Source organism: Polypterus senegalus, chromosome 17 (genome assembly GCF_016835505.1).
Source record: "Polypterus senegalus isolate Bchr_013 chromosome 17, ASM1683550v1, whole genome shotgun sequence".
Classification (NCBI taxonomy): Eukaryota; Metazoa; Chordata; class Cladistia; order Polypteriformes; family Polypteridae; genus Polypterus; species Polypterus senegalus.
Window position 1 is genome coordinate 76,684,694 of NC_053170.1, and position 27,999 is coordinate 76,712,692.

The window sequence follows — 27,999 nt, forward strand, 5'->3', positions numbered from 1 at the left end:
ACCGTTACAGGCTTGACAAAGGCACCTTGGCTGCCATTAGGTATCAGGATGAAATCCTTGGACCCATTGTCAGACCCTATGCTGGTACAGTGGCTCCTGGTGCACGACAATTCCTGGCCTCATGTGGTGAGAGTATGCAGGCAGTTTCTGGAGGATGTTGGAATTGATACCATTGACTGGCCACCACACTTTCCTGACCTAAATCCAATAGAACACCTCTGGGACATTACGTTTTGGTCCATCCAATGCCACCAAGTTGCACCTCAGACTGTCCAGGAGCTCAGTGATGCCCTGGTCCAGATTTGGGAGGAGATCCCCCACAACACCATCTGTCATCTCATTAGAAGCATGCACCGATGTTGTCAGGCATGTATACAAGAACACAGGGCCCATACAAAGTGCTGCGTACAATTTTGAGTTGCTGCAATTACATTTTGGCAAAATGGACTAGCCTGCCACATAATTTTTTCACTCTGATTTTTGGGGCGTCTTTGAATTCAGGGCTCTGTAGGTTGATCATTTTCATTTCCATCAAATGATGTGGCATCCTTTCGTTCCTAACACATTACCCAGTCTATATCAGTATAGATATCCAGGAGGATTTCTTTTTCCCATTGAGATCTGATGTGTTTTCAAAGTGTTCCTTTAATTTTTTTGAGCAGTTTATATATACACATACATACATACATATATGTATGTATGTATGTATGTGTGTTTATATATATATATATATATATATATATATATATATATATATAATATACACAAGTCCTGTAAATGAAGACAAAAGGTATGTGTTTACAAGCAACTCACTACTGAAAATGGCAAATATAGGGGGCAGTTGGGATCGAACCGGGGACTCTGGATTACAAGTCAGCAAATCTTAACCGGTATGCCACGGAAGCTATTGTATCGTCCTTGAACCTTTTGTGAAAGTGTTTATTTGATCTTTGAACTTCAGGCTTCACACATGATATAGTTTATGTCAACATTTTGTCATTTACTCCTAAAATATGAAAAACGTTTCTGTTTTAACAATGTGTTTACACAGATTATTGTAGAAACGGAACACACATGAAATGTATGTGTTCCAAATAAAAATCTGTTTCCACTCTAAATCTCCAGCACTTCACTCCCACATAATCAATCAAGGCATGAGCTTGGAGAACATTGTGCATGTTGTGCGGCGGTGGGAGATGGGATACCAAGCTGCTTGTTTTCATCGGCACATTTACAGGACAAAAGACACAGATGGACAGGTGCGAACGGATTTAGGTTGCCCGGATCTACGAGTTTCTTCGTAGGCTGTGGTAATTCTAGTATTAAATAGGCTGACATCAAAGAAATCACCAGGTCCAGATAATATTTATCCTCAAATTCTTAAGGAGGTTAACGAGTACATATATAAACTCTTGACACACATTTTTGGAAGTCATTGCACACTGGGTAAAGTCTGAAAGACTGGAAAATGGCAAATATCATCCCAATATATAAAAAGGGTACTTGGGCAGATCCAAGCAACTACAGTATAGGCCAGTAAACTGAGCATGCATTACAGATAAATTACAGGAAGGAAATATTGAGGGAAAGATTGTGCAACTCATGGCAAGAACAGAAGATTTACTGAACAGCCAGAATGAGTTCAGAAGAGGAAGGTCGTGTTTTATGGAATTTTATGAGGGAGGAACAAAAGGATATGATGAAAGTGTAACATATGATATAATGTATCATGACTTTCAGAAAGAATTTGATAAGGTGTCACACGAGAGGTTGGGTATCAAAATAACAGAAGTGGGAGTTCTGGGTGGTGTTTGTAGATAAGTGCAAAATAATTGTTTCGACCTGATTAGTACTCCAACTGGACTTAGGCCCTGCATGAACGTAAAAAAAAATTAATTTAAAATACATGATTTTTCATTTGAGGGACACAATAGCTGACCATAATGAGAATATTATGAGTACTGCTTCTAGATAATAACACTGATCTCTGTATGATGGCAACACTACTTGAGAAATTTGCATAACTAGTCATGTGCTACATCATAGTTAAAACAAGGTTTAAAGGAGCCTTCCCTCCCTAAGTTAGAAAATGCAGCATATTCTGTGAAATAATAATAACAAAAGATTTAGGCTTCTGGGCAGACACATGGGATACAAAGATGTCCCATCTGCACCAAAGCTGCAGATTCAAACAATATAATGAACAAGTACTATGCAGCCGCTTCATGGCACAGCAATGTGTGCTCTGAAATTGGAAATCTGTGTGCGCAATGGTCAATATTTAATTTACTTTTTCTTTGCTTGTGGCCATTCTTTTCATTTTTTTCTGTCGAATTCATTCCATCTGCGTTTTTTGTTGTTTATCCACAGCGGTGCAGTGGGTAGCACTGCTGCCTTATAGCACAGATTACAATAATTGGTCAAAATAGTTGTCAGATACTTCTATAGCCCTCAGGGAGAGTTAAGACCATCGCATCATTGTAATCAGTTCAAAACTAATTTTGCTTATCATTAGTAATTTTATGACACATGTGTTGATAGAATAATGCATTTTCTTGAGATTTTTTTTTTTTTATCAACTGTGGGCTTTACTCTTCAGTGTCATATTGTTTTTCAGTTCCACTTTTTTGTTTATTTATTTTACATTTTATTGAGCTGTGTATTGACTACTGAAATGTGGTTAACAGGGTATGAAAGTGACAGAAATAAAATAGCTAGGTGTTGAAACAAAGCAAAGTAAAACCATTAGTAAAAAAGTTAATCTTTTTAATACAAATTAAAGTTATCCTGGTTTTATCTGAAATGCTGCAATAGATGCATAAATCGTTCCTCTTAATTTCATGGTAAACTATGTGTAATAAGAGCACTAAAGGTTTTATTATGCTTGGTTGCTGATAATCTTGCATGTGCTGCTTTAGTGTAGACACCACACATGTACTACTTTTTCTACATGGACAAGAATGTTCTTTTATTTAAGCTGTGATAAACCCTTGATAATATAAAGTATATTCCAATTTAAGCAAAATTAACTTGTGAACAAGTATCATTTTTGTTGATTCAGATCTATGGTTTTAATTTGTAATTTGTTTTTGCTTTAATCATAAATCATTTTTGATATTTTATTACATGTACTTTATAATTTCCTGTTAATCAGATTTATGTATATTTTTTCTTTTTTTATATATCTCTTTGGATAAATTCATCATATCATTACAATACTGTAGTATATTCAATTTCTGAGTTTATGAAATATGTTATGATACACAGTGCCATGTTGATTAAACAGTTCTTGGTCCTATCAGCAGCAGTTTACATTTTAAAAACAAATGTACTTGCTGTCTCTTCCAATTAGAAGGGAGGGTTCATATTCCATCCTGAATTAAAGAAAAAGGGTACTCTTTGTAGTTGTCTGTTTAAAAAATGCTACTAGGGCTGCCAAGATTACTCAATATAATTGTCTTCCCCTAATTCAGTGCTACTCAACTTCATGTACTTTAGGGGCCCGACACTGGGAATTAGCCCGACTGAAGGGCTGCTGTGCAAAACAAGTTAACATTTTCTGACATTTTTGGCATTAGTTGTTTCCTAAAGATTTCAGTTAGAATGTTTTAAAACTAGCAATCTATTTAACACATTTTCTTTGCATTTGGTCTTACGTTTAATAAACAGTCCTTCAACAGAATAATAAATTTAAAAATTAGCACTTTAGTTAAAGTTAAGCTAACATAAGACCTCTTGTAATCATAACATATCACTAGACAAGAACAATTTTATTAAATAACATTTATCTGAAAATTGGAGAAAAGTAAAAATGCATCTTAAAATAATTATGAAAGCTATTTGAAAATTTAATGTAATTTAGATCAATTAACATTTTATTGCTCAATCTTCTTTTTGCTATTTAAATGCCTGCGTATAACAATAATATTTACGTAATCTAGTACCATGTCCCACCTTGAATGCAAACAGTAATACAATCTGGATGCTTATTACCATTCCCGCTTACCAACCTTAAACAATTTTAAGCTTTAAATCCAAAAATATGTTAAATAAAAATATTTAACTTGATGAAAATTCAGTTATGAATAATTATTATATACGCAGCATCTGGTTCTTTTGTGAAAAGTGTGCCCTGCAGTTACTTTCAACTATAACTTTTATGTACATTAAAATAAATGTAATATAATCCTATATACAAAAAACATATGGTAAACTTGTCTAATGTGAAGACTGGGATTGCATTTTGCTCACCAGTTTTCTTTGTTGGGCTGCAGCACTCAGTCAGTCTGTTAGGTGCTCGTCAGTGAGGGAATTGCCCGGTTAACACTTTACAATCTCCATTGCTGAAAATGCGCTTTGCATGTATAACTGGATGCAAAACTGGTCAGAATTTTTTTTTTTTTTGCACAAGTTAGGACAGCACCATACTTTCTGCCAGTTACATAACATATCCAGAAGTTCAAAACTGATTCCTCTTTATACTTGCGTTGTAAAATGCAGTCATTCTGCAAATCAATAAGCTCATTTTCATATCTGGCTTTTAAAACACCAAAGATCTCTGTGAGCTCCAAAGCAGTTTTTACTTCAGTACTAAATGGTTTTTCAATTGCACAAATCATTGGGATCAGTGGTTTTAGATTATCAAAACGACCGTTAAGTTCGGCAAGCAGTTGCCCAACTCAAGTAACTCAGGGATGGAAAATGAGTAAAATCACCTTGTTGAAGCTACTCTTGATAGAGAAGTAGCTTTTCCTGAAAATCTAAAGCATTACTAACAAGAACAGAGGCAGAATTGTCTTGTTTCCTTGTAACTTCAGATTGGATGCATTTAAATGCCCTGTGATGTCGGTAAGAAAAGCAACACCGAGTATAAAGTTTTCATCATGGACATATGCCAGATCAGTGTGCTGCTTCTGCTGAATAAGTTGATGAATTATTGGGAGCAAATCCATAAACCTTAATAAAAAAGCTACCTTGGCTTAACCATTGAATTTTGGCGTGTAAAGTGAAGTTATGATATTGTGTTTCATATTCCTCCAGTAAAGACTGAAACTCTAGGTGCTTTAGTGACTGCCCTCAGATGTAGTTTACAATCCTAACTACCTTTTCCATTGTCACCTTCGGATTTCCTTTTTTTCAATTTGCAACATAAGTGTTCTTGATGGAGAATGCAGTGATATGCAATAAACGTGGGTTTCCCTACTTCTTTTTTCAGAAACGCTATAAGACCCTTCTCCTTCCCGACCATTGATGGAGCACCGTCGGTGGTAACCAACACAAGTTTACTCGAATCAATTTTATTTCCTGGTCCCTTAAAAAAATCAAACATAGCCAATCAGATATCCTCTCCTCTTGTTTGGCCTTTAAATGAAAAAGTACAAGTATTTCCTAAACAAGATTTGCGCCATTAAAAAAGGGCACCCACACCATGACCTGGGCCATGTCTGCTATATAACTTAACTTGTCAATGGCCAGACTAAAATGTTCTGTGTTATGTTGGTCAGTTATAAGTTTTTCAAATAGATTTTCAGAAATTGTTTCAACTTTTCTGGCTAGTGTAGAATCTGATATTTGCAATTTGGGTATCTGACCAGTGGTATCGTCTTTGCTTTTAAAATCAGCGAAAAATGCTTCACTGCACTCCAAGAAACATTTCTTAGTAAGCTCACCTTCAGTAAAAGGTCTGTGGCTCTTTACAATGTTCCACACTATTTTATATGCGGCTTCTGTGATGGAATCGCTCTTATTTTGCATCGTAGTAAATTTTGCTGGCCACGTAGGCTGTCTAAGTGAGCGGATCTTATCCTTTCTTAAATTGGTCTGAGGGGTATATAGTTTTTTAAAGTCAGGACAATAGCTTTTGTGGTGACGTTGGACATTTGTGCATTTTGGTACCGCTATACTTCTCTGACAAAGCAGACATAGAGGTTTCTCGTTTATTTCAGTGAATGCACTTTCTTCTTCCCATGCTTTGTTAAATGTTCTGTGTTCTTCTGAGATTTTGCATTTTGTCCTTTTCTTGTTGCTTTCACCAGTAGCTCTCAACGTTTTGTCTGCTTAGAGTTGTGATATAGGAACTTTACTTGAACTGAAAAAATGTATAAAACACTAGTGCGCCCCCTTTTAAGAGAAAACAGAATGTTCTTGTTTTGAACAGGGTTTTAAATTCTGAAAATGATTAATAGATTTAAGTACATTTCTTACTTTCATGGGGGGCCCACAGAAAATGCTTTAGGGGGCCGCATGTGGCCTGTGTTGAGTTGCCCGGCCCTACGTTATATACAGCATTTTAGCATGCAGATGCAGAAGGTTAATAACAGTGGCAGCTGCACCACATTCTTCAGAAGTTGGTTCCCCCGCCCCTCCAAATATCATCTAAAAGCTTGCTGTGTGGAGGAGTGTTTCACTTAAAAAACAGATACAGTCATTGTTAATTCACTAGTAAAACATAGATGATGTTTCACAGAAGTACTGTTTCTATGCATAACTTAGATATATATATATATACATATATACATATATAGATATACATATGATTGATTAATCTGTTAAAGGTATTTGATAGTTTTATTTTGGGCAGTGTTGCATACACGCCCTCTGCCAGATTTTTATGCCAGGGCTGCCAACTTGTGATAACTATCATTTTGTGAATTCGAAAGAAACTGTGTGTCAGCAATAAAATCCAACTTAAATATAGTGTTTTCTTAAGTTATTTTCTATAGTGAATAAAATGTAGTTAATGTTTAGGCTGACATAGAAGATGTATTTTTAAATCTAGTGCAATTGTCACACTGAAATAAACTTTTCAGGTTAGTGAAATCCTCATTCTAAAAAATCAGCACTTCTGAACATACATGTCCCTTCTATATTGTCTTTCTGGAAAGAAACTTCCAGGAAGACCAACGCATGGCATTATACTGAATACTTGCTGTGTTATGTGTGTGTTACATGTGTTTAACGATTTTCTCTTACTTCATTTCATCCCTTTCTAGGTTTGAAAGAATGAATGCCTTTTTTTCAGAACTGTTCTTATTGAAATCATTTATGTGTAGTCTAGAACATCTGCTTGCTTATTGGTTAAATAATCCAGATTTTTGATGGTTTAATAATGGAAACATTGATGATGAAAATCAAGAATTTAAAGATGAATATTGTCAACCCTACTTGTTTCTGTTTTAAGATTTAATATGTGACCAGAAATATTCAGACAGCGAAAAGTAAAATATCAAGAACAGCTCTGCAAAGGAATGACATAGAGCTTAAAAAGATGTCCAACATAAATACATAAATGTTTAACTGTAGACAAAAACATTCAGCAGGAATTTAAAAAAAAAAAAAAGAAATAAATCTTCGTTTTGCGAACTCTGCTCCAGAGTTTTTAATGTCAACTTAATGGTTACAGAAATGTTTATCTTGTATAATTATTTATTATACTGCAGCTGCAAAGTGTAGTATATTGGTTTTACCTTATTTTTCTCTTTAGTAGTGTTGAGTTGCTGTCCCCTGCATTACGCAGTTGGTATCATTTATTCATTGCAGACAATTTCAAGCCACTTAATGTGGAATATACTATATGCTGCAAGCCAGTCCTTTTCGATTTGGAAAAAAATAACATTGCAGCAGTTTTTGAATAGATATCTATGTCAATTTTAGATCAGTTTTTTTTTTTTTTTTTAAGTACATTTATAATGTCTTAGCTTGAATGTAATCAACTTAAATAAATAATAATTTAAATATCGGTGTATGTAGGCAGAACATACTTATTTTGAGCCTTCATTTAACATTCTATATATAACTTACTGGCATGCATATCCTCTTTTTCTTTAAAGAACAAAAAACCATTTGGATGACTACATACATTTTATTTTTAAGTGTCTTATTTAGAAGTGTTTGGTAAAATATTAAATATAGCAAACATTCAAATGCCTACTTGAATTATTTGTATAAAATTAGGCATTAAATTAAGTAATTAATCAATAAAATAGTCAATAGAGTGTTTACAAAACATTGTTAAGGGCAGTCTTAGTCACTACCATATCAGAAATAGAACTTTGCAGTTGTCGGAAATGATATTTACGTGAAAAATGGCAGTTTTTAGAATCCCATACTACATAGCAACATCTGGTTATATGATTCTGAATGGGGACTTCTGGAATTTCTTTAATTCACTTTTGAGTATTCAAATTATAATGAATATAATTCATGTTTGAATATATTTATCAAAGTTCAGTTATAAATCTAAGAAACAGAGTATATGTGTATTTATATACGCAATCTTGGGGCACACTTTTTTAGTTTTAATTTTTTTTATTCAGATGTAGAACAACTGTGCCTAATAGAGATGGATTTCGTAATAAATGACTTAAAAGATTACTCATAACTTTTAACCCACTCTAATGTTTTTCAGGTGTTTAACTGTAGTGGCAGATATGTGTTTAAATATAGTATTAAACTTATATTTAATAATTATTTTCAAAATATGTTACTAATGTTTTGAGAGATTGTCTGTTGAATGCTGTTAGTAAATATAATTTATCTTACACAACACCTAGAATTAACCATAAATACCATCAGTTACATTGATTTAATTTTTTAAAAGATTATTTTTGTCATTTATTTTCATGGTCTTTTTTCATCAATAATGATAAGTGAATGTCTATACTCAGGCAAAGCGCGAATGTGGTGAGTGGTGGAACAGCGTTGTCCCAGGACTCAACTTTGATGGGGGCCATAAATGTGACAAAAAGTCTATTAATATCATTCTGGTACATCCTAATATAAAGACTCGTATAAACAAAAAAAAATCTGTCTATTGTAAATGTTACAGAATGCATTTTTGTGCTTTGAAAAGGACACATGTTGATTGCACAAACACATCATTTCACATAAAAACTACTGTATTTCCCTACATGCTATCCTGCTGCAAAGTGAGTAAGCACATGTCAGGTATGTTTTGAGTGCATGCAACAGTGGAGTAGAGCTTTAATTACTTCAAATTTGATTCTGCTCACACACTTAACTTGCTTCAAGCCAACGGACAACTACACCTGATCAAAGCTTCAGTGACAGAGTGCATGAAGAACAGCACAATTTAGAAGGTTGCCGGTTCAAATCCTATTACTGCCACAAGGGTCCTGTTCAATTGGCCCTTAAATAAGGCCCTTAACCTGAAAATTGCTCCTGGGGCAGTGTACAATGGCTGACCCTGTGCCCTGACCTCCAAAGGTCATGCAAAAAAAAATAGTTTCCCCTCAGGGATTAATAAAATAAATCAATTATAAGAGAGAGAGAGAGATGCCTATAGTAAAATAAAGAAAGCGATTATGCATGTAACACAGAAAACAGTGTGACAGATAAAAATGAAAGCATTAATAACGGAGAAAAAGATGAGCCTGCACAAGTGATGAAAGTGACAGTGTCAGTGGCCTATTACAATTTCCCAGTGCTGACAGTGCTAGCATAGTGCCCTTGTTTAGGCTTAACATTTGAGTCAGCTGACTCCCACTCGTTCTAAGACATCACATAACCGCTCATATCAGTTGCATGAGAGGTTGGGGTTGTTTGTGCGGGAGCCCACTAATGAGCTTGATCCCTAGTTCAAGTTTAATACTGCCATTTTAGAGGCTGCTGAATGATTGGTGGCAAGTGATGTAAAATGTTTTGTATATTAAATCTGAAAAACTTGATGGTCCTAGTTTAGAAGGGATTTTCTTAAAGCCAAGAATGTGTGTAAATTCATTCCCTAATAATTTCTAAATAGGAAAAATCTCTTATGCTTTGTTTTTCCTTGACATGTTTAATCTGAGGTCCAATTATTGTTTATTGTTGATATTTGCTTCAAGTTGTTATAATAATTTAAAAGATTTGCTGTTTTGTTTTAGGGAAATGTCATTTTAATCCATTTAGTTTTGTTTTTCTACTGAAATTGAAAATGGACAAAAATGTTGTTATACCTTGTTCTTTTTTCTATACTGGCATGATGCTAGGTAGTTATTCCCTGAATGGTTTTTCTCTTCACTACTTTTACTGCTGTGGTCACACAGCTCGTTCCTTTGGGTGTTTATAAAGCTGCACAGATATGATATGTACCAGCCAGTTGATATCAGCTATGTGCAGTTGTGGGTGGGGTTTGCTTATGAAGTTATAGTAAACAGGATAACTAAATTCTTTGTGATCTTCTGCCTCCTTCATTTGATGATTGCAGGGCTACTTTCCGAAGGTTTTTTTTTTATTATTTACTTTTCATTGATTTGCCTAATCCAAGGGTATAGCTAATACATCTTTATTAATAAGAAGAATCACATAGCTTATTTTGTTGCTCTTAGCTGCATTTTTTCATGATTATAGTTGTAACTAGTAAACATTTTCTGTGAGGGGAGGAATGAAAAATATCTGCTTTAACAGCCCTTTATCTAGGAATAACCAGATTGGCTATTTCTGGTCTAGATTCTTACTGTTTACAATGTCTTTGTATTTTTGAAAAGCAGAACAGTGCCATAACCATTTAAATCAATTATTACATCACTTTGCTTTTTTGAATATTCCGTATCATTCATCTCTCCCTTTACTTATTACTTTACATATTGAGAAACAGAAAGCAGAACAGAGATGGATGATACCTAAGTTTTCAAAGGGAGTTAAAAAAGAGAAACTGACTGTAGCAACAAAAAAGTCTTCATAATTGGCGTGGTAGCTGGGTAATAAGGAATTGTATTTTCAATGTTTATTAGATAATATAGCATAGTCCTGAGCCAATTCCAAGTAGAGGGTGGTATGGGTTTTTACAGTTGAGAAAAATAGGCAGGAGGCAGGTAGTAAACTCTTCATAAAGGTCATTGAGGATTAATGTTTAACTTGTAGTAGTTCCAGATGTTATCATTAAAAGTTGAGGGTATCATAAAGTTTGAAAGGTCATTCATTGTCATAGGATTTTTAGGTTTGGTTTATATATACCTAAGCTAATACATTTGGCCAAAGGAGCTAAGTGGTTGTAGTTTTTGTTACACTTGGAATTTGAGCATGGGTAGATTTTAGAAAGTCAAGGGTTTTAGAGTTCTGTCCTTTTGGTAGTTTTAAAATGTAGAAGAAATTGTGACAGAATGTATTATTTCAACAGTGGAAGTTTTTATTTTTTGTTGAGTCTGTATTTTTTTCCAAAATTCATTTACAGTGTCTAAGGGTAATCAGTATCCATCATGTAGATATCAATATATGTTTGAACTTGGTCTTTGTTCTTTTGTTAAATCTCAAGAGCTTGACCCAGAATTATTTTATGTCTATTGTGTGAAGCAAAGGCAGAAACGTTCTGTGTTAAGCATTCAGAGTTTCATTATGGTCGGTTACATGCACTGACGTTGATACAAACAACCCAATCACAAAATAATTCAAATGATGAATATGATGTATCTGTGATTTATTCACTTAATATACACAATTTTATTTTTTTAACTTTAGCTACAGTATCTGCAATTAAATGTGTACTATGATGGAAGATTCTAAGAATCTTTCAGGACCGCCTTTGCTGTTTTATGCTGGCACTATAGTATTAATTTTGCTGTTACTCATACCCAGTATTGATGTTTTTGTGGTTTTTGTTCATTATGCAAACAACTCAACACTTCACTGTTACTGCTCACCATTGTGTTATATTTTGGACAGTATTGAAAAATACTGACTCTGGAGGCCCCAAATATTTTGCACATTTTTAAGGATGGTTTAGGTAGGAATGTACTGTATGTATGAATATTGTGAAGAAATAAAAATTGTTTAATTCCTAACATTCATTTAGTGTGTTTGTGAAAGGAACTTAATTTACATGTAATTGAGGGTTTTCTGTGGAAATTTGTAGCTCTCATAGAGGTGTTAAAATGATGATTAATCATCTGTCACTGCAGTATTGGATGACTTATTGTGAATTTGAGGGTTTAATGTTTTGAACAGCCTTTTTCTGCACCTATTTCTGTAGCTTTTTTATTAGCTTGTTAATGTTTTTAATCATGATTTTGTTTATTTTACATGCCGCCACTCTTTTCTCTTTCATGTGCAAAAACATGACTACTTAAAATTCTAGTATTCTAGCTGCGCTATCCAAGTTTGAGTAAATAACAAACACATTTTATGGTGATTTAGTAAGTTTTAAGAGTTTAAAGGCTTCACATCTTAGGGTTAGCCTATTGAATGTGGTGTTTATTCGCTTCATTGCCCCTTTCTTTGTTTTGACCATATTCTTTTTTAGACAACAATTTTTTCTTTCTTGTCTCCCTTTCCTATTTCAGCACAGTATGCTGGCAATATGTGACTGGCGTTGGTTGTTTTCCTCCAAAGCAATGTGTGTGCATCACAGGACTGAATATTTTCAAATACCATTTTTATATGTGTTCGCGTGTAATGCTCAAAGCAGCTGTTGTGAAAGCCCATATCTGTCTGCGTGTCCGCAGGAAACAACAGAGCCATTATATTATACTAGCTGTGTAAGCCCGAGATGTAAAAAGCCCGGGGTTCTAGAAACTATTGAAATCATCAGAATAAAACAGATGTCAGGAAATTGAAATGAACTACTCTGGGCATCTCTCCACTAGGAGGATTCGTTTTGCCAACATAATCGCCTCGCTTGTGTATTGGTGGCAGTTGGAAAAGTGAAAGGCATACGGTTTTGCCAGTGCTAGCAGCCAGGTGACTTTGTCTTTCTTCTGAGGTTTCATTTTGCTGATGTGCTGGCCCTGCTCAGTTTAAAGAAAATGAGACACAATGTAAGTAGTTTTTTGTGAGTTGGAGGGCGTGGCTCTCTGTCTTGCGTGTGCTCTCTGTCTTGCTTGCCCTTAGTTAGAGTTGGCTGGCGGGGCTCTGTGAGTTGGCGATCGTGGCTCTCTGTCTTGCGTGCGGTGTAAAGTCAACGTGGCTCAGAGGTTTATGTGGACTTTTGCACAAACAAAAGTGACTGAGGCTGTGTTTGGTGAGTTGTTGCGTTCCTCGAGAGCAACGCTGGACTCGGGAGGATGGTTACAGTTGGCATGCGTATCCCATGACGTGGTAGGTGGGTTAGAGTTGGCGGGCGGGGCTCTGTCGAGCGCATCCCATGGTCTTAGAGTTGCCGGGCGGGGCTGTGTCTTGCTTGCGCTCACTGTCTTGCGTGCCCTTAGTGAATTATATATATAGATTGCAGAAGCTAGAAACAACAAAATTCTACCTGAATTTATTTGACAAGCCTTAATTCCCATCTTTCCACGAAAAAATAAGGACTTATTACAATGTACATCAAAGAGCCCATTTTCATTTCTGAATAGTGATATTGAGATACTCTCAAGTTTTAGCTAGAAGGCATTGGAAACCGTTTCCTTCTGTATTATCACAAGACCAAACCAGTTTTATTAAAAGCAGACACTTCAGACCGTCGGCGTATGTTTAATGTAATGTGTCTACCATAAAATTTAACACAAGAGATCTTATCTTTGAATGCAGAAGAAGCCTTTTACAGAGTCTAATTGGATTATTTAGTCACCATATCACACACACACAAATTTGTGTTTTGCTCAAATATGTGCATGGATAAAATTACTTTATACCAGTCCAGAAGCCTCAGTCTGTATTCACAACATGATCTCAAACTACTTCAAACTAGAACATGGTACTTGGCAAGGGTGCCCTCTATCACCATTGCAGTCGCCAATGAGCCGTTGTCCATTCACTTTCGAAATGCACTAGATAAAGGGGATTATCAGAGAAGGACTTGAACAGAAAATATCACTATACACAGAAAATTATCAGACCCACAAACATCTTTGCCATTAGTCCTTAATGCACTAGCAGAATTTCAAAAGATATCTGGACTCAAAATCAATTTGAATAGAAGTGTGCTTTTTTTATACAGTTAACTATCTAGCACATCATACTAGATTGGACATTTACCTGTTCCTTTTATTGGAATTGTTTAAATGTCTAGGGGTAAACATCACAAGTAAATATAAAGATCTTTTTCGATACAGTTTTGCTATCAGCTTTGAGAAAATCAAACATGATATGAACAAGTGATCTACTGTCCATCTCACATTAACAGGGGCAATCAATACTGTCAAGATGAACATCCTTCCCAGGCTTCTTTTTCTGTTTCAGAGCATTCCTATAAACATTAACAATTCATTCTTTAAGAACTTAGTCTAATTTATAACCTTATTTATCTGGAATTTGGGACATTCAAAAGGCAACCTCTACAAACACCTACAGAGCAGAAGGTGAAACAACAATAAATAATGATTGTATTTATACAGTTAGGTCCATAAATATTTGGACAGAGACATCTTTTTTCTAAATTTGGTTCTGTACATTACCACAATGAATTTTAAATGAAACAACTCAGGTGCAGTTGAAGTGCAGACTTTCAGCTTTAATTCAGTGGGTTGAAGAAAAAGATTGCATAAAAATGTGTGGCAACTAAAGCATTTTTTAACACAGTCGCTTTATTTCAGGGGCTCAAAAGTAATTGGACAAATTAAATAACTAGAAATGTTCATTTCTAATACTTGGTTGAAAACCCTTTGCTGGCAATGACAGCCTGAAGTCTTGAACTCATGGACATCACCAGATTCTGGGTTTCCTCCTTTTTAATGCTCTGCAAGGTCTTTACTGCAGCTGCTTTCAGTTGCTGTTTGTTTGTGGGCCTTTCTGTCCGAAGTTTAGTCTTCAACAAGTGAAATGCATGCTCAATTGGGTTAAGATCAGGTGACTGACTTGGCCATTCAAGAATTTTCCACTTCTTTGCTTTAATAAACTCCTGGGTTACTTTGGCTAAATGTTTTGGGTCATTGTCAATCTATATCATGAAATGCTGCCCAATCAATTTAACTGCATTTAGCTGGGTTTGAGCAGGCAGTATGTCTCTGAACACCTCAGAATTAATTTGGCTGCTTGTGTCCTGTGTCACTTCATCAATAAACACTAGTGTCCCAGTGCCACTGGCAGCCATGCACGCTCAAGCCATCACACAGCCTCAACCGTGTTTTACAGATGATGTGATATGCTTTGGATAATGAGCTGTTCCACGCCTTCTCCATACTTTTTTCTTGCCATCATTCTGGTAGAGGTTGATCTTGGTTTCATCTGTCTAAAGAATGTTTTTCCAGAACTGTGTTGGCTTTTTTAAATGTTCTTTAGCAAAGTCCAATCAAGCCTTTCTATTCTTGAGGCTTATGAGTGGCTTGCACCTTACAGTGCACTTCAGTGTCTCATAAAGAAGCAGCAGGTATATATAACATTGGATAAAAATGATTTTGAATAGAACATTAGGACAGATATATACTTGATATACAAAGGCATTAAACAAAAGACCACAAACCAAAGTAAAATACTAGATTCAATACTAAAAGAGAGCCTAGCAAATAACATCATTTGTGATATAACAGACACATACAAATTATACCGAACATTTGGACAGAGAGGAAAGAGAAGGCAGAATGTCAGGTTAAGCTCCTGAACAGATGAATTTTAAGTTGTTTTTTAAAAGAATGAATGGAATTGGCTGATGTAATTAATTTAGGGAGATAATTCCAAAGTCTGGGCACTATACAGCTAAAGGCCCTGTCACCCATAGAATGCAGGTTAATATGGGTTACAACTCACAACAGGTTTGCCAGAATCAGAGGACTTTAGTGGGCAATAGCATAGTGATGGAGAAGGTCACTGATGTAGTCCAAGCTATAAAGACATGGAAATGGACACAGATTGATGAATTTTTACAATCTTGGTCTACGATGTAAGTAAAATCTTACTGTAATTCTTTATATGCCCTGATTTGTACTCCAGAAGATATTAGTTATTGTCAATACAGCAGTAGTACAACTGTCCAGCAATCACTCAGAATATGGAACCAATGCAGGATGCACATCCGATACAAACAGCTTGTAAAATGCCCCACCAGGGACAGGAAGACTTTGGATCACTGCTACTGCACTGTATATAATGCATACCGGGCTTTACCTTGCATGCTGCTGGGTAATTCTGATCATGTTATGCTACAGTTGTTACCCACTTATAAATAACAGCTAAAATGAGCTAAACCAGTAAAGTATGTTCGTTGTGGAATGGTGAATCAGCTGAAGCATTACAAGATTGTCTAAACAGTAAAAAATTGGAATGTTTTCAAAAAAGCTGTTACTAATTACAAAAAGACATCTCCCAATTCTTACTCAGATTCATCCCTGTGTGACAAACTTAACAAGTTCTGTGGCAGATTTGAACAATAATGTACTGAATATCTACATTCACTCTGCTCGTTCAGCTCTGAAGTGGTTTTATCAAAGATTACGATGTTTGGAAGCAGTTTTCAACACACTGTTCTAATCCATCTGAATTCTGTTACTGCTACTGTTCTTGAACCTCTTCAGTTTGCATATCAAGCAAATAGATCTGTGGATGATGCCATCAGCACGGGATTCATTTTGTGCTGGAGCATCTGGACAGTAATGGAACTTAAGACAAAATTCTGTTTGTTGACTTCAGTTCAGCTTTTAAAACCATTGTCACTGAGCTGTTGTTAACTAAACTTTAACAGACTGAACTAAATCCTTCCTTCTGTAAATGGATTTTCATTTTTCTAGTAAACCGGAAACTATACGTTCTTGTGGGCTCCCACCTCTCAGACATTCTCCATATTAGCACAGGTGCATGTTAAGGCTGTGTACTCCCTCCCCACTTTACACTTTGTACACCAGTGACTGTAGATCCACTGGTCCTTCAGTTAAAATCATTGTTTGCCAATGACAGCACCATTATCGGTCTAATTACTAATGGTAATGAAATGCATTATAGAAAAGAAGTGTCTTGTCTTGTGTCTTGGTGTGCAACCTACTGCTCAAGAAAGTGGAAATGGTCTGACTTTCGCAAACAGCAGTTACAACCTCTCCCACTAGAAAGTAATGATTCTGCAGTCAATATGGTGGAATCCTTCAGTTTTATGGGCACAACTATCATAAACACTCTCAGCTGTGACCTTAACATCACCTGCATCACTAAAAAAAGGCACAGCATGCACAAAGCATACTTTTTATGCCATTTAAAGAATTTTTTCCCAGCCAATCCTAGTTCAGTTTTAGAAAGCCATAATTGAAAGTATAATCACATTCTCCATTGTTCTCTGGTTTGGTTCAGGAACGACACACTCCAAAAATAAACTAGAGTGTTGTGAGGTCTGCTGAGAAAAAAAAAATTGGCTGTACTCTTCCATCTGTTGCAAACCTGTATACGTCTCGTTTCACTAACCATGTCAAAAGGATCACAATAGACTCTCCTCACCTTGTTCAACACTTATTTCTTAAACTCTCCCCTGGTAAATGCTTCCGGTCAATTAAAAGTAAAACTAAAAGAAAACTCAATAGTTTCTTTCTCAGAGCCATAGCCCTCTCAAACCAGTAACCTAGCCTGACTTCTTTGTATATTCATGCATTCTATCGGATATCGAGTGAATGTGTGTGTGTGTACAATATATGTACATGTATGTGTGTGCATGTGCATAACCGCTACACACACTTTCACTTGCACATCATCATTTGCACATCTTCTTTACAATTGTATAATTCTGCAAACTTGTATGATGGTTTTTCTTTTAACTTATGCTATTTATGTTATGTGATGTTGTGTTCCGTTATAAGCAGCTCCAAATCTACCAAGTTAAATTAATGTAAATTAAGTCCTGGCAAATAAAAGTGATACTGATTCTGATCAATCAATGCCATTTTTGGCATCACTTTAATTGCAATCTGATGTATATTAAAGCTATTGAGCCACCACGAACCTGTTTGTGCTCTGCTCTTAACTCCGTCGTAAAGTGCTATTTAAAAAGGTGTATTTAATGTGGCCTGCTAACCCAGTAAATTTATTCTTATGTTAGATTAAAACTTTCCAAGATACAGCCAATTTTGTGAGGGTTTTTTTCATTAAGACCATATCTCAAGAACTAAATCACCTAGCAAGCTCATATTTTGCATGCCGGGACCTTTATAGGTATAGTACTTAACAAAATGTTTGGTCCGGAAGACACCACTTCATAAGAGTAGACCTTCAAGAATGGGGGGAAAAAAATGTATCTTCGAGAGGTCGTGGATGCGAGAGAGAGCATCGGCATTGGCGTGAAGGCCGCCGCGGCGATAAGTGACCGTGAACTTATAGGGCTGTAAGTCCAGAAACCACCTGGTGACCCGTGGATTTGACTCTTTGTGGAGGGACATCCATTGAAGCGCAGCGTGATCAGTCACCAGAGTGAATTCGCGAACCAACAGATAGTACCGGAGATAAGTCACGGCCCACTTAATGGCCAGGGCTTCCCTCTCCTCTGCCGTGTACCTGGCCTCTCGGTCCAGCAGTTTCCAGCTTAGGTATATCACGGGGTGTTCGACACCATCGACGCTTTGGCTCAACTTGGCGCCCAAGCCTGTGTCCGAAGCGTCGGTCTGGGGGATAAAAGGCTGCCCAAAATCAGGGGTCCTTAATACAGGTGCCGACGTTGGGGCCTTTTTCAGGTCATTGAATGCGTGTTCTGCGTTGTCGTTCCATACCACATGCAGGGGAGCGCCCTTCTTTGTAAGATTGGTCAAGGGTGCTGCCCTTTCGGAGAAACGGGGTATGAACCGGTGGTAGTACCCCGCCAGCCCCAAGAAAGCCTGCACCTGTCTCTTGGTATTCAGACAGGGCCATTCCAGGATGTCTTTGACATTGGAACATTGGGGTCTCACCTGTCCTCGTCCCACAAGGTAGCCTAAATACTTGGCCTCCTTTAAGCCAAAAAAACACTTAGGGGGTTTAATGCGGAGGCCGGCTTTAGCGAGTGTCGCGAGGACAGCAGAGACCTGCAATAGATGCTCCTCCCAGGTGCCGGAATAGATGACAAGCGTCATCCAGGTAAGCGGCACTATAGGACTGGTGGGGCTTCAGCACTCTATCCACCAGACGCTGAAAGGTCGCTGGGGCCCCGTGCAGCCCAAATGGGAGGACCTTGTATTGCCAATGTCCACTAGGGGTGCTAAAGGCCGTTTTTTCTTTTGCAGATGCCGTTAAGAGAATTTGCCAATACCCTTTTGTCTACCGTAGGCGTCGAACTGGGAGGCCTGGTTTAGACGTCGAAAGTCATTGCAGAACCTACAGGAGCCGTCCGGCTTGGAAACAAGGACGATTGGGCTGGACCAAGGGCTATGGCTTTCCTCGATAATGTCCATATCCAACATTCGTTGCACCTCCAGTTCCACTTCGGCGCGTTTTGCCTCCGGGAGTTTATAGGGCCTCTCCCGGACGATCATTCCGGGGTCCGTGACTATATCGTGTGCAATCAGCGAGGTCTGGCCCGGTGACTCGCTCACTACTTCGGGGATGGTGTGGATAGCCTGGGTTATCTCTCGCCGCTGTAGGGGTGTCAGCTCGTCACCGAGGTTAAGGGCAGATGTGCTAGCGAAAAGGGAGAGGGATCTACGAATTTCGGGAGGCTCATCCCTGTCCTTCCAGGGTTTTAACAAATTGACATGGTAAATCCTCTTGCTCGGTCGACGATTAGGTTGCTTGACTAAATAGTCGACGAGCCCCTTTCTTTCCTTAACCTCGTATGGCCCCTGCCAGTGAACTAGCAACTTGGAGTGGGAGGTAGGAATGAGCACCATCACTCGATCCCCCGGGTGGAACTCCCGGAGGACGGAGTTGCGGTTGTAACACCGGGCCTGCGCTGCCTGCGCACGAGTCAATGGTCCTTTAGGAGTGGCCTGATTTTAGCGAGCTTGTCGCGCAGTTGCGCCACATACTCCAATATATTGGAGGAGGGAAGGGCCTCAGCCTCCCAGCCCTCTTTTAGTATGTCTAAAAGTCCCCGGGGTTGTCGGCCGTACAATTAATTCAAAAGGGGAGAAGCCTGTAGAGGCCTGGGGCACCTCCCGGTAGGCAAAAAGCACGAGCGGTAGGAGCTGGTCCCAATTCCTGCCATCGGCGCTGACTACCTTGCGGAGCATCTGTTTAAGCGTTTGGTAAAACGTTCTACCAGCCCGTCTGTTTGGGGGTGGTAGACAGATGTCTTTAGGTGCTTTATTCTCAGTAATTTGGCAACCTCCCTGAACGTATCTGAGGTGAAGGGAGTACCCTGGTCTGTGAGGACTTCTTTGGGGATACCCACTCTCGAAAATAGGTTGACTAATTCCCGTGCAATATTCTTGGTGTTAGCGGAGCGCAGGGGAACCACCTCTGGGTATCGGGTTGCATAATCTACCATGACCAGTATGTACTTGTGGCCATGGTTTGAGGGTTCCAGGGTCCTACTAAGTCCACCCCTGTTCGGTCAAACGGGATGTCTATCAGGGGTATTGGGACAAGAGGAGCGCGGTCCCTCCTAGGAATCTGGAGAATCTGACATTCCGGACAGGATTGACAGAAGCGCCGGACCTCCTCGTTGATCCCGGGCCAGTAAAAGTGGAGCTTGATTCTCTCCAATGTCTTCTCGGCCCCGAGGTGGGAGCCTAGGAGGTGAGCGTGAGCTAGTTCACATACCTCCGCCGGAAGATACAGCGGCACTAGCAACAATTTCCGCACCTCACCCTCGTGGGTTGCCACCCGATACAACAGATTATTCTCCAGCACAAAGAAGGGCTCGCGTGGCATGGAACCATCAGCCTGTGAGCTGCCTGGAAGAACAATCGCATTCCGGGCAAACCGCAGGGAATCGTCATTCCACTGCTCCCTTTTAAACGAGGCAGGCGTGGACCGAAATTGGTGGTCCAAATTACTCAGGGGGTCTTGGGAGCGGGTTGGTGGAAGTGTTCCCTGGCTCGTCCCTTCCCCGGTGGATGCTTCCGGGTCAGAGTCTGTCACCTGAGAAAGTTCCCCCGAAGTGCCTGCGCCATTTTGGCTTGCCTCAGAGCATGGTGTGGAGACCGCGGGATGGGTGCCTCGCCCCCTCATAACCAGACCTAGCGAGGCCCCGGGAGCAGTGTTCGTCTTAGCGCTTTTCCTGTGCGACCAGTCTTGTCCCAAAATTACTGGATGGGGGGGTCGGGCAACACCGCGACCGTCAAGTTGTAAACTTGCCCCTTCCATGTGATGTAACAGCAGGCGGAACGGTAAGACTTGGTCTCCCCATGCACACAAGTGACTTGCAAGTGCTGCGAAAGCCACTGTCGCGGTAATACGTAACGGCGAGCGACAATTGTAATATTGCTGCCGGAGTCAAATAGAGCCACCACCGAGTGCCCGTTTAATAACACCATTCCCGTGTTTGGACTTGCCAGCGGGTGCGACAGAGTACAGTACCTTTCGGTGGTGACCCAGGTGCAGTCCATCGGCTCCGTTGGGGTGTTGAGGAGACAGGTCGGCAGTAGATGGCCGGTCTCGCCGCACTTGTAACAGACAAAGACAAAGGAGAAAGGTTAGTACCCGCCACTCCCTGCCGGCGAACGTCTTTCGAAGCGCTTTAAGATCCGTCCACGACCTCCTACTCGCGCATGCGTGACAATATATATATATATATATATATATATATATATATATATATATATATATATATATATATATACACACACACATACATACAAATATACACACAGGTATATATATGTGTACATATATGTATGTGTCTATGTGTGTGTATAGCTTTGGTCACTGAGTGCAAGGGAAAAATAATAAAATATAGTCTAAGTTATTAAACAGTAAAACATTAATGTTTTAAAAAGTACGGGTACATTGAGCATTACTGGAGTGGTTGCGGGTAAACTACATTTTAAAGACTGTGTAACACAACAGGTAAGTAGTACTAACAGCAGCTAAAATGTATATGGATCATCTCTCAGTAGTAGATCCCTTTTGAAAGGCGCTACACGACAGTTGTGGTATAGAAATGACATTTTCTATGTGAACGTTCAAATTTCTGCCTCTGGTCATGTGCCTTACCGGCATTACCAGCAATTAAAGAAAATTAGTTTTGTGTCCTCTGCAGTGTTAAGAGAGAAAGGCTTTGGTTTGGGATAAAAGGAAAAAAGGTGTGAAGAAAGGAAAGTTTTTCTTTTATATAGTATAGAGAGATGTGTTCGCTGACGATATGATCGCCTTTTGGGGACAGTCGCTGTGGGTCTTGTGTAGACTGGTGAGACGTCCCTGCCATTAATCGGCAGTGATGGCACTGTCAGTCCTCCACTCGTGTGCGTGTCTTCATAATCCGAGCTGACGACCTCATAATCGTATACGCACAAAAGAAAGTGTGAATGCCTTAATATTAGTTTGCCTGGTGTAGAAAAGGGGTCCGTGTTTGCACTTGTCTGGGCTATAGCGCAGGGGAGGATGAAAAAATGAAAAGTGCTCACTTTGACTTAAGGCAGAAGCGCAGTCAGCATCTCAAAGGCCGGCACAGCTATGCGCGCGCGCCTGCAGCTCGACTTTTGCTGGGCAGGAGACCCCAGTTTTTGCAGACACGTTGACGATATCAAAAGTCTCCGCGCTCTTTGGAGGTCATTCATATATTCATATATATATATGGCAAAATCCCAGCGCCGCAGCGGAGAAGTAGTGTGTTAAAGAAGTAATGAAAAAGAAAAGGAAACATTTTAATAATAACGTAACATGATTGACATTGTCATGAGTGTTGCTGTCATATATATGCCTGCCTAAAAAAGTCACCCTTGCTTGCTCTTACTTTTTTACCGTTCATTTAATCATGGCTAGGGGCGGAAAAATTATAAAATGGAAGGAGGATTACACTGAGTATTGCTTTACCAATACAATTATTGATGGCGAATCGATTATTCATAAAGCTTGAATTGGTGAGCTGTTTTTCTGTGTTAACCTCATATTTTTTCATACTTCTTCTCAAACCAAGGTGGTGCGAGGGTAAAATGAATCGGGATGCGCTGATCAATGTAATCGGTGTACCAGGAAATCATGCATTGACAAAAGTTCCCCTTTGCTTGTAATGCAAAGTGTGATTAAATGCATTATTTTTAACGCTTATGGAGCACATGCATGAAGCTTCTCAGCTGTGCTTGTGCTAAGAAAAGGAAAGATTTTAAAAATAACGTAACACGATTGTCAATGTAACCTTTTGTAAGTAGTGCCTTGAGGATTCAGTGTGGAGAAACTCTAGAGACAGCGTGTGTATTAACTTGTGGATTTTTCTGTGAGTATTTGGTGGCAGTGTGACGAAGTTGCTTCGGAAGACGGCGTTAACTGCGGAGCTCAGCTCAGAGCGAAATGAGGTAAATGAGAGGGGAGATGATGACGTGACTCCCCTACCTGCCTTAACTGTCAATCCCCCACAAACACAGTCTCTAGGAATTTGCATAAGTACACCCCTTCACCTGCAATTTTAACTTAGTTACAAAGTGATCAAAACTCTCGTTTATATCCTGCGTTCTCTCTTTAAACTTGTATCCCGCATTACCTGTGGGCATGAGAAACGCCAACGGCAGCCTGTCTATGAACTTAATTTAAAGTTTAGGATTACACCTTGCTTTCTTTCCGAAGTAGCAGCACTCATGAATATGGTAGTATATGTCACTCGCTTGCTTCTTATTTTTTCGCTGCCTTCTCAATTATATAAGGCATGTTTTCTTCAGCGCTTTTTGGAGCTCTTCCTGGTTTTCTACGCACTGCGTTGACAGTCAGTTCACGTGATTACATGGGAGGCGTGATGATGTCACACGAAACTCCGCCCCCACGGCTTTCGAGCTCAACTACATTACAGTAAATGGAGAAAAATACCTTCCAGTTATGACCATTACGCGTAGAATTTCGAATGAAACCTGCCCAACTTTTGTAAGTAAGCTGTAAGGAATGAGCCTGCCAAATTTCAGCCTTCTACCCACACGGGAACTTGGAGAATTAGTGATGAATCAGTGAGTCAGTCAGTCAGTCAGTGAGGGCTTTGCCTTTTATTAGTATAGATTCTAAATTTAGGTTTAAGTTCACCATTTGTCAGTTATGATAATCATCAAGTTCTTCATCACTAACTTGGGTATGGGATTAATGGAAAAATATAAGTCACCCAAGGCACATTAAGTACAACACATGAACAACAGCTGCTTGATTTATCTTTCAATACAACACTAGTTATAATTAAATGATTTACATCTTGGTATTGCCGCAGCAGGAATGTGGACCCATCTTATTTCTGTTTCAAATGAAATGCAGAGTGTAGGGCATCTTTTGTCTTTGAGATCAAGATGGTACTGCCTCCCACTGACCGTTTTAGGTGCACTAAGCAGTGCAATGACACACTTTAATGGCACCCAACAAATATTTTCTCTAGGTGGCCACCAATGGACAGACTGTGCAGGATAGTTTGGATGCGTGAAACATATAGGGATGTCTGATTCCACTTCACTCTTGTCATAAATCACACCAATACATTTTTCATCATACCTGCACCCAACATAGTCTCCAATAGGGCACTTGTCTAATGTGAGGGATGTACCTATTGGGCGTGTGACACATAAGGGCTGTACCTCAGCTGCTTATTTAGTAGTGAATATTCAATAATCAATTGACTGTCTTCACCACACACCTGGCTGACTTTTACTTTGCCATCTTTTGTAGGGATATATCAGTGGTATTCTGAAGTACCAGGTACTCTTTTGGCCATGGAGAATTACATTTTCTTTTCAGCAACATGAGAAAGGACATCGTCTTTTTATATGGGGAAAAAATGACATTTTTCATAACTTCCTGATTGAAAACTGAAATCATTACCATTATTGACAAATGGTGCATTCAGCCTATGTTCAGCATGGAAAATAAACATGAAAGATTTGCCTACGAAAAGCATAGTTTGTGTTTTGAGAAAGAAGAGACAGTGTAAAATAAATGTAAAATATTTTTTAATTTATCTGCACATTGGATTTTAGAGGTCTCCTGCTTAAGCCCTGATAGTTACTTTTCTGTGTCTTGCTTTTTCAGAAAGCATATATATTTATCTGAATAAGGAAAAAAAATCAAAACTCTGTGTTGGTTACAAGTACTGTATGTGTTTCTGAGGCTTAAACATAGCTAAGCCAAAAACTCAAATAAAATTTTTGTCACTTTCAAGGGGCTACATTGACCATTTAGGGTTATCTGGAGCAAATGTTTTAATTTTGTCACATACTATCTATATATATAATTCACTAAGGCAAGACAACCATGAAAAGCACGCCGGAAGGGGCGTGGATTCACTAAGCCACCGACAAGTGAGACACCTATGGCGCACGAAGATAGGAGCCACGCCCACCAACTCCATTGGATACGACAACTCGCAGGGCCACGCCCACCAAGTCGGACGCGAGGACACAGAAAAAGTGGCGTCATTTATATTCGTCTGTCGTGGAGGCCACATGCGGTGCAAGGCAGGTTAATGTCATGCACCTCCGAGCTACGTTGACTGTTCATAGAGGCATGTTTCTCGCGGAGGTGAATCGCCATATGCAGCATATGAGGGGTATCTCATGGGATCTTTAAAACAATCCTTTACAACTGAGGTTAAAACACAATGAAGTAAGCAGTCTTTAAAAACCGAGTTTTCAGTTACAACGCATGACCGCTTGCACCATAGCAAACTGTTTTACACACTACATACAGCAATTCGCATCCGCGACAAACATGCGTCTTCTTAGATGCTCCTGCAGGAACACAGAAGACGTTTTCCTACCCACCAACACTCCTTTTCACCGCCCGTCTACCCTCGCTCTCTAGGCATTCACACTGCCTGCCCATGTGCCCGGACGCAAAAACTCACCGACCACCCAGTTAGCCCTTTCGTCTGTGCTAGGAGTCCACATGCACGTCTAAGCCACGTTGACTTTTCATTATTCTTTTCGGTTTCGACACCCGACCGCGTCCACCATGAAAACCATGCGAAAGGAACAACGGCCCGCCCAGAAACTCTACCCCTCCTCCCACGTGCTCAGGAACGCACCTCAGACCACTGACCGCCAAATCAAACAGCTCATCAAACACATACTCACTCGCTTTGGTCTGTGCTGTGGTCCACGTTGACTATTCTTTTGCCCTCCATGGCTGCCGCTTCAAATGTATTTCATGGAAACAACAATTCTTTGAATGTTATGGAAATTCCTGCTTCAGGTAACTGTTTGTTTCTGTCAGTCGGGTTTTTGGAGAAATGTCATTGACGAAACTGTTGCTCTCAAACTTCGTGACATGGCTCTTGGCTTTGTTTGCCAACATTAGGATTACTTCGGTGACGTGGTGTCCGTTGTTCTTAGTCACAGAGGCATTGTTATACAGTCTGCTCAACAATACGCTGATTACATGAATACGTCCGGACTCTATGGTGCAGCGTGTCAAACGGTTTGCGAGGGGTATCCCATGGGATCCTTAAAACAATCCTTTACAACTGAGGTTAAAACACAATGAAGTGAGCAGTTTTCGGTTACGACGCTCCACCACATGCTCCATGGCAAACTGTTTTACACGCTACATAAAGCAATTGCATCCGCGACAAACATGCGTCGTCTAGATGCTCCTGCACTTTGTTCACACCCCACTACCGTGGTCAGGTGTCTTGGTGGATTATATATAGAAAGGCACCGAAACCGCACAGAGCAATGAAAAGTCTACAGTTCCATCTTTTCATTCACTTTCTGTTGTATCCTCAAACCCTCCCTTTGTAGATAACTGTGTCTTTCCAGAAGTGTTCAACCATCAATAAATAATTATGCATGACATTGACCGTGTGTCTACCCGGTGTGGGTAAGCCTTTGAGCCCATTCGGGCTGCAAACCGTGGAATTCCCACTAAGTGCGACTCATACGCTCCCCAGGGCCGATCCTGGCGACGGGCAAAAACGCGCCCGCACGTGGCGCCAAACTCAAAGGCGGCCGTTGAGGAGACGGGCAGCAGCCGGCAACGCTGCGACCGGGCGGCTGTCCGCCTTTGAATTTTAAAGTCTGAGGCGCCGACGACCATAGCAGCGGCGGCGTTTGCAGTGTGCAAAATTTGACGAAGTTGCGTGTGGCGTGTATTGTAGTTGATGCCTATTAGGGACTCCACACACATAGCGATTTGCTCGCAGCTGGCGCAAAACCTTTGATGGTCGCGGCTCATCGCACGCTCTGTCTGAACGGTTCCATTGCTTACCATGTGTTTACGACACGCTCTCTAAATGTGTATAGTCCCTTAGTCAACGTTCAACTTGCATGTTTCATAGTTGCGTCGCGAAGGCGATAGATTTCATGTGAGATGCGTACGTTCCTCAATGGGATTGCGAGTCAAGACAAGCGGCAAAAGACAGCGGGGCTGCGGCGATCTCTGAATTGACTGTCACTGTGTGCAGAGCTGCCTGTCGCTTAGAACGATTAAATAAACCGGCTTTCTAATCTAGGCTGTTTTTTTCTATAAAATTAATCGTTTGAAATTAAATTTTATTTATACATCCCGACTCTAACCATAACACCGTCTTAATCCTGTTTGAAGTAGTACATGTAATAGTAATATCCGTCATATCATAATAGAAAATAGGTACGTAGGGCGGCGAAACCACATTCGCACAAAGGCGGCCGTCTACCCAGGATCGGCCCTGACGCTCCCATTGATTGCGTCGCGACAAACATGCGTCTTCTTGGATGCTCCTGCACTTTGTACACACCCCACCCCCCCACGTCACGGACGATTGTGTGTTGGTTCGTTCCGTGCATTGTTACAATGTTGCTTTTCTTGCCGATTTATTACATTACCGATTTTTCAAATGTTAATTTTCTCCCTGTGCTTAAAATTCATTAAACAAAACCGGCCTGATTATGCGGGTATGGTACGCCGCGGGTTGGCTAGTACCAATTAATGTACCAGTGTGTAATGTGTGAGCCTGCTCTGTTGTTTAGTTCTTGAGCTATAGACTCAGTATAGAATCAGTACCCTCCTCCCCTTGGTAAAATGGCTATATCTTGGGAAGTATTGATCTTACATAAAAATAAAAATAAAAATTTACAATGTGTTTCCTGACTGACATGAGTACACCTGGTAAATTGCATTCTGTTATTTCTATTTCTTTTGAATACAACTCAT

The 27,999-nt window shown here is 39.5% G+C and overlaps 1 protein-coding gene across 4 annotated transcripts in view; it reads left to right on the forward strand.

The window, feature by feature from the left end:
* macf1a (microtubule actin crosslinking factor 1a) overlaps positions 1 to 27,999 on the forward strand; it is an 826,555-nt gene that overhangs the window by 53,006 nt on the left and 745,550 nt on the right. The gene's annotated exons all lie outside the window — the stretch shown is intronic.